Here is an 8,415-nt window from a genome sequence, read left to right on the forward strand (position 1 = left end):
TGTAGAAGGAAATGAGGATTGGCCCAAGAATAAAGAAAAGTTGGGACACTTTTCTCTGTGATAATGGAATTACTGAGGAGGCTAAGAAGCACTCTATTCGGCTGAGTGTGTGTGGGGCAAAAACTTACAATTTAATAAGGAACTTAGCCACACCGTGGAAACCAGGGGGAAATTCCATTTGATGAACTGGTCAAGCTCATGGGGAACCACCACAATCCAAAACCTGTGATAGTCCTTTTCAGGAAGCCAGCACAGTCTGTGGTCAATTTTGTGGCGGAGCTTTGTGATCTTGGCTGGTATTGGATGATATGCTCCGTGATAGATTGGTATGCGGCATTAATAATGACACCATACAATGCTGCTTGTTGGTAGAAACCCCACTTCTGACTTTCAAGAAAGCCCTAGAGATTGTCCAAGGCATGGAGATGGCTGCTAACAATGCGAAGTATATCCAGAAAGGACATGGGTTTGGGGGGGCGGGGTGGTGCACAGTCATTGATAGTGTACCAAGTCAGGAGGGAGACTGGTATACAGGTAAAGCGGGTGGAATATTTTCGGTGTGGAGGGTCGCACTATGCAAAGAGTACAAATTCAAAGACACTGTCTTCTATGGTTGTGGCAGAAAGGGACATTTAGCTAAGAAGTGCAGGAGTTCAACCTGAGCAGAGAAAAGCTCAACAGTCTCCAGCAGCCACACGCTACCTAGAAGAAGAAGATGAAGAGACAGGATATGCTTACAATATGTTTGGAGATGAACAATATTCTGCCACAGTCACTGTCACAGGAAAGGATATTATGTTTGAGATTGATTCAGGGGCCACAGCTTCGATCATCAGTGAGGAGGCCTATAGGAGGACACGGGGGCCCAACCTGCCTTCCTTCAGGCTATCAAAGCTCAATCTCAGGACCTGTACCTCATTTAAGGATATTTCAGCTGATGGTCAGAAGGTGGAAGCCATGCTGGTGGTTGCTTAAGGTAGCAGGCCCAGTCTATTGGGCTGAAATTGGCTTCGTAAAATCCGGCTCAACTGGCATGAAATTAAATCTGCACACACAGCGGAGGACATTCTGCAGTGGAACAGTGACATTTTTAGGGATGAGTTGGGCATATTGAAGGGCATGACTGTGAAACTCAATGTTGACCCTGAGGCCATACAAAGTCTTTTTTAAGCCCAGGGCAGTGCCCTACGCCATGAATGACAAGGTCAAGAAGGAGGTGAAACGTTTACAGCTGTTGGGAATCTTTGAGTCCATCCAGTTTTCAAGGTGGGCAGCTCCCATTGTTCCAGTTTTAAAGGCAGACGAAATGGTGAGGGTAATTGGGGACTATAAGCTCATGGTGAATAAGATGACCTGTGTGTGACCCTGTCAGGGGATAAGCTATTCACAAGCTGGACATGAGCCATGCTTACCAACAGCTACTGCTTGACGAGGATTCAAAGAAATATGTCATAATTAATATGCATGAGGGATTATTTAAATACAATCGCCTGGTCTTTGGAATGGTGTCCAGCCCCATCATTTTCCAAAGAACAATGAATACCTTGCTGCAGGGGATTCTGCACATAGCGCTGTATACTTTGATCACGGGGGCTACAGAGGTGGAGCATCTGGCTAACTTGGAACAGGTGTAGAAGAGGATCTCAGATGCAGGGCTGCGATTGAAGCATGGCAAATGTATGTTCTGGGCACCGAGTGTGACCTTCCTGGGACACAAGATCACAGCTGAGCGGCTCTGCCTGATGGAGGACAAAATGAGAGCTATCAAGGATGCCCCAAGCCCAAAGGGCATCACGGAACAGATCATTTTTGGGCATGGTGAATTATTACGGCGTTTCTTCCTGACCTCTCAAGGGTTTTGGCCCCACTGTACAAGCTGTTGCACAAAAGCACCAAGTAGTAGTGGAGTGAAGAGCAGGGGGAAGCTTTCAAGGATGTGAAGAACTCCTCAACTCAGTGAAGCTGTTGATTCACTATGACCCAAATAAAGAGATCACTCTTTCATGTGATGCCTCGCCCCATGGAATTGGGACAGTTCCTTCACATGTAATGGAGCACTGTTCAGAGAAGCCTAAAAGTTTTGCTGAGAAGGGATATTCATAGCTAGACAAAGAAGGTCTGGCTATTGTTTTTGCAGTCAAAAGTTTTCATCAGTACCTTTATGGACGTGCATTCATAATTTATATGGATCATAAACCACTGATGAGCCTGTTCAGTGAAACTAGATGCATTCCACTGCTAGCCTCAGCGAGGATACAGCTTTGGGCTCTCAATTGTCAGCCTACCAGAATACTATTATGAACAGAGTAGGTGGGGATCATAAAAATGCCGATGTGTTGAGTCATCTACCTTTACCTGAGACACCGGACACTACATATGTGCCTCGAGAGACAGGGTTTTCATTTGAAGGCTGTCAGAGGCATCTGTAAAGGCAACTTAGATAAAGAGAGAGACCCAGTCCTGTCTCAAGTCAAGACTTTTCTTTTACAAGGATGGCCCAGTAGCGTGGAAGGAGAGGAAATGAGGCCTTATGTCAAATGTAAGACAGAATGGAGTCTGCAGGATGACTGCATTTTCTGGGGGACGAGAGTCATTGTCCCTCCCCCTGGCTGTTCAAAGATTGTGGAAGAAATTCATGAGACTCATCTAGGAGTGTCTCAAATGGAAAGCCTTGCAAGATCCTACATCTGGTGGCCAAGAATGGATCAGGATTTGGAGAACAAGGCAAAATCATATAGGCAATTTCAGATTAATCAGAAAATGCCACCAGCAGTTCCTTTGCACCCATGGAAGTGGTCAGACTGCCCCTGGTTGAGGCTACATTTGGACTTTCCTGTCCCTTTTATGGGGCAGATGTTTCTAGTAATGATGGATGCTCATTCCAAATGGATAGAAACTCACATCATGGACAACATTACTGCCCACTCAGCCATAGACAAAATCAGGAAAGTGTTTGCAGTCCAGGGGTTGCCTGACACTCTGGCCACTGATACTAGCCTGACATTTACCCGTGAGCTGTTCAGTGAGTTCATGCAGCAGAATGACATTCGTCAATTTCAGACGCCCCCTTTCCACCCAGCCTCACATGGTTTGGCTGAGCAGGCTGTTCAGCCAGTGAAGGAAGACCTGAAGAGGATGTCTTTTCTTGTTTAAATGCTGCCTTACGCCGCAGACTACAACTACACGCATTCCAGCTGAGATGTTGATGGGGCGTAGGCCCAAGTCAAGATTGGATCCGCTGCGCGCGGACACGAAGGCAAGAGTGAAGAGAAAGCAGGAAAAGCCAAAAAAGGGACATGATCAACATGTGCGAGAAGACAGTGAAAACCAGTTGACCTGTCTATGTGACAAACAATCAGCAATGGCTAACCAGGGTTATTCTTAAGCAGAGTGGGCCCATCTCCTATGTCGTTAAGCTGAATGACAGTCATGTTTTCCGCAGACATCAGGACTTGTGCTTGCTTCATGATACATGCTCAGGGGCGGACAGTTCCATGGAGTTTTCAATGGTGAGACAGACTACTGTGGAAGTGTGTTCCCCAGTGACTTTGCAGAGAGAGAGAGAGATGCTGGAAGAGGGCCCCGGGCCCCCTGAAGAAGATGGACATTCCAACAACACCAGATCCGCCCAAAGCAAAGTAGTGCCTGTTGAGACATCATTGGTGGCAGTGGCCTTCATAATAGAATGATCACAGTGTAAAGGAGTTAAGGGTTATGGGGATAAGGCTGGAAAGGGGTACTGATGGTAGTGATCAGCCATGATCTGTAAAATGGCGGAGCTGGCTCGACGGGCCGAAGGGCCTACTCCAGCTCCTATTGTCTATTGTCTATTGTCACAGACCAAATGTATGATTGGACAGTTTTTTTTAGTAGCCTGAATGGGAATACACCATTTTTTTGATGTTTTTATAAAGTGTTGCTAAGATGTTATTATGTTTTCGGAGTACGCAAGCTAATGACACCATTGTGCTTTATATTTGGGGCGTGTTTGATTCTAAGGAAACATTCATTTTTCTGGTGCTATACGCAGATATATTGGAACTATTGACTGCTGTGAATCGGAGGTTAGGGGCAGGATAATATGTATCGAAACCGGTTGGTGGAAAGACACTAACCTCTGATCCTGTGTCTACACCAAATATTTACGTTGGGCTAGCTGATCCCAAAAACATAGAAGGCTCTTCGATTTTCGGCCAACCGCCACAGCCATTAACGACGATTGGCCAGGGTATTTCTCTGAGAATGCACAGGGGGCAGGCACCTACATGCATTGATTAACCAATTCCAGAGGTAAAAACACCTGGTGGAATTGTCGACAGGCTGTCTGCCTGATTTGAGACATTGCCTTGTTATAGGAGCTGGTGTGTTGAGAGCGTTGGGTTGGGAAATAGTGTCAACAATGGAGGTGCTGGGCGTGGACAACTGTGATGCAATGACATTGTTTGAAGACCTTTTGGTGTGTTGTTTTGCCAGCCAAATGGTGTTTGCCTCTGCAGCTACTGCCCTGGGGTCTTTGAAAGAACTCTGCGATTATAAGAATCTAATGTCTTCTGGCATCTTCTCCAGGAAGAGCTGTTCAAATAACATATCTGGCATTGGCCAGATGCCAGGCACAGCATGAGTTTGGATGGGGCGCGGTCATATAACCATATAACCAGTTACGGAGCGGAAACAGGCCAGGTTGGCCTTTCGAGTCCGCACCGATTCACTGATTTTGTGTGCCCTCTTCAGGCATTGGTCCCAGTAGATCTTCATTCAATAACGATGGACAAATTCAATGCAGGTGGAATCAGTAACTATCTGGAACTTCCAACAATCCAAGAATAGTGAAGTCATCAAGCAGGCGAGCAGCATTTTAAAAAGTAATAAACACTAATCGTAATTCTTTCTATTAATCATATCACAGAAAGTAAACATTTGGACAGGCGCATAAGATTAAGGGAGAAGTAGAAATATTAAACTTTGCTGAAAATAAGATTTGAAATTATAAGGAGTATATTAACAGAGTATGGAGTGAATGATACACCAAAATGCACCTAACTCCTCCATGTGTAACAGTCTGGTGGCTCTCTCTCTCTCTCTATGGGACATGCTGTAAATTCACAGCAGGAGTGCCCTTATAGTGTCATACTTGTGCTCTTCAGGCTCTGGTGGATCGTGCAGGACGTCACTGACTCACTTGGCAATGGCTTAGTCCAAGGCACTGAAGAAGTGATAATAATGAGTCGCATCCACCTCGATCGTCCTGAGGTGAAATTGTGCCTCAACCTGTTGAAACCACAGCTCTGGTTCCGCCGTCCAGAATGGCAGTAGCTTAATAGAAACAGCTGCAGTATTCATTTGGTCCAAAAGCTTGCTTTGGGGGTCACCAACTATAGCCACTGAAAATGTAGTGGTGGCTGATGAACGTGAAATAACGACACACACAGATACAGGTAAATCAGAACTCATTTACTCGAGACACACAAGTATTCTTTTAAAACAATGAACCATGCACGCCACGACATGATGTCATGACGTTATGACATCCCGTGCCGGTTCACTAGACTTCTGGGAGTTGTGGACTATCTATACCGCCACTACAGTTTACTTCCTGTCTGTCTTCTTTACTTCCTGTGTGCCTGGTGTAGAGCTTGAAGGCCATGCTGTGTGCAGAGGAGAAACAACAGAGGAAGAAGACAAATGTCTGTGTGAATATATGGTTTTGCTGCTCCAGATAAAGTTGTTCTTTTCGAGCATGATCTTGTGTGAGCACTGCTGCGCGAATAATTCTGACGCAAATTCCACGGACTGTACAACAGGCTTAATTAGCTTAAACTTGTACACACCAGAGCTCAGTACACTCCTGGCTCCACATGTCTGTGCTCCCAAAGGGGCTGGCTTGAATCTTTCTACGGGCCGGTGATTGACAGCCAGAAGGTGGAGCCAGCTTCCCAGGTGGCCTACCTGCAGGTACAGTGGTTGCCCCCTGCAGTGCGCCAGTAGGAGTGAGGCCAGCATAATGGTTGAATCACCACAAGATGTCAAGAGGTTCTGTCTCAAAATAGAAGTTGCCACACCTAGAATGGAAGATTATGGACATTAGGAGAGATTTATTCCCACTAGAAGAGATAATGGAGATTTCTAAAATTATGAAGGGTGTACATTCCATAGATAGGGTCTTTTTCCAAGGGTGGTGGAGTCTTAGGTACAAAATGTACGCCCTACAACTCTAGGCCATAGAAAAAAGAAATTTAAAGGAGATCTGAGGAACGATACAGTGTTTAAAAATGATATTTGGTTAAGTAGTTGGATAGAGGCATGAATACCTAATGCAGGCAAATTTAGATTTAGTTTCATTTATTATTGTCATATGTACTGGGATACCGTGAAAAGCTTTCTTTTGCCTATTGTTCAAAGGCTGGCAAATATTCGCCACACTCTGGCACTATTTAGATAAAAATGGGAAAGAAAAAGAAAGTCCCTTCAGAGCCAGCTAGAGATCGAAGATCGTGCAACTTCCTCTGAGGCAGCTATTGCCCAATATCCATCGCACCTCCTTCACCCTTGCTCCTGACTCCTGGAAGCTGCTGGTAATGCATTAAGCCCAGCATATGATCACCACCTCCTCCCCATTTCGTCGCACTGACTCATCCTCCACCATAGTTAACACACCTCCTGACTGCTTCTCGGTGATGCCACATCCAACAGGAGCAGCTGCTTCCCAATGGGACTGTATCCACTAGCCTCATTTGCAAAACTGTCTTAGCTGTAGCCCTAACTGCTACCCAATGGAAATGCTTCCACTGTCACGACGACTGCTTCCCAATGGGACTGTGTCCACTGTGGCCTCATTTCCCAAACTGTCTTAGCTGTAGCCCTAACTGCTACCCAATGGAAATGTTTCCGCTGTCATGACAACTGCTTCCCAATGGAACTGTGTCCACTGTAGCCTCATTTCCCAAATTGTCTTAGCTGTAGCCCTAACTGCTACCCAATGGAAATGTTTCCGCTGTCACGACAATTGCTTCCCAATGGGACTGTCTCCACTGTAGCCTCATTTCCCAAATTGTCTTAGCTGTAGCCCTAACTGCTACCCAATGGAAATGTTTCCGCTGTCACGACAATTGCTTCCCAATGGGACTGTGTCCACTGTAGCCTCATTTCCCAAACTGCCTTAGCTGTAGCCCTAACTGCCACCCAATGGAAATGTTTCCACTGTCATGACAACTGCTTCCCAATGGAACTGTGTCCACTGTAGCCTCATTTCCCAAACTGTCTTAGCTGTAGCCCTATCTGCTACCCAATGGAAATGTTTCCGCTGTCACGACAACTGCTTCCCAATGGGACTGTGTCCACTGTAGCCTAATTTCCCAAACTGTCTGAGCTGTAGTCCTAACTGCTACCCAATGGAAATGTTTCCGCTGTCACGACAAATGCTTCCCAATGGGACTGTCTCCACTGTAGCCTCATTTCCCAAACTGTCTTAGCTGTAGCCCTATCTGCTACCCAATGGAAATGTTTCCGCTGTCACGACAACAGCTTCCCAATGGGACTGTCTCCACTAGCCTCATTTGCCAAACTGTCTTAGCTGTAGCCCAAACTGCTACCCAATGGAAATGCTTCCACTGTCAGGACAATTGCTTCCCAATGGGACTGTCTCCACTGTAGCCTCATTTGCCAAACTGTCTTAGCTGTAGCCCTAACTGCTACCCAATGGAAATGTTTCCGCTGTCACGACAATTGCTTCCCAATGGGACTGTCTCCACTGTAGCCTCATTTCCCAAACTGTCTTAGCTGTAGCCCTAACTGCTACCCAATGGAAATGTTTACGCTGTCACGACAACTGCTTCCCAATGGGACTGTGTCCACTCTAGCCTCATTTCCCAAACTGCCTTAGCTGTAGCCCTAACTGCTACCCAATGGAAATGTTTCCGCTGTCATGACAACTGCTTCCCAATGGAACTGTGTCCACTGTAGCCTCATTTCCCAAACTGTCTTAGCTGTAGCCCTATATGCTACCCAATGCAAATGTTTCCGCTGTCACGACAACTGCTTCCCAATGGGACTGTGTCCACTGTAGCCTCATTTCCCAAACTGTCTGAGCTGTAGCCCTAACTGCTACCCAATGGAAATGTTTCCGCTGTCACGACAAATGCTTCCCAATGGGACTGTCTCCACTGTAGCCTCATTTCCCACACTGTCTTAGCTGTAGCCATAATTGCTACCCAATGGAAATGTTTCCGCTGACACGACAACGGCTTCCCAATGGGACTGTCTCCACTGTAGCCTCATTTCCCAAACTGTCTTAGCTGTAGCCCTAACTGCTACCCAATGGAAATGTTTCCGCTGTCACGACAATTGCTTCCCAATGGGACTGTCTCCACTGTAGCCTCATTTCCCAAACTGTCTTAGCTGTAGCCCTAACTGCTACCC

Source organism: Narcine bancroftii, chromosome 5 (genome assembly GCF_036971445.1).
Source record: "Narcine bancroftii isolate sNarBan1 chromosome 5, sNarBan1.hap1, whole genome shotgun sequence".
Classification (NCBI taxonomy): domain Eukaryota; kingdom Metazoa; phylum Chordata; class Chondrichthyes; order Torpediniformes; family Narcinidae; genus Narcine; species Narcine bancroftii.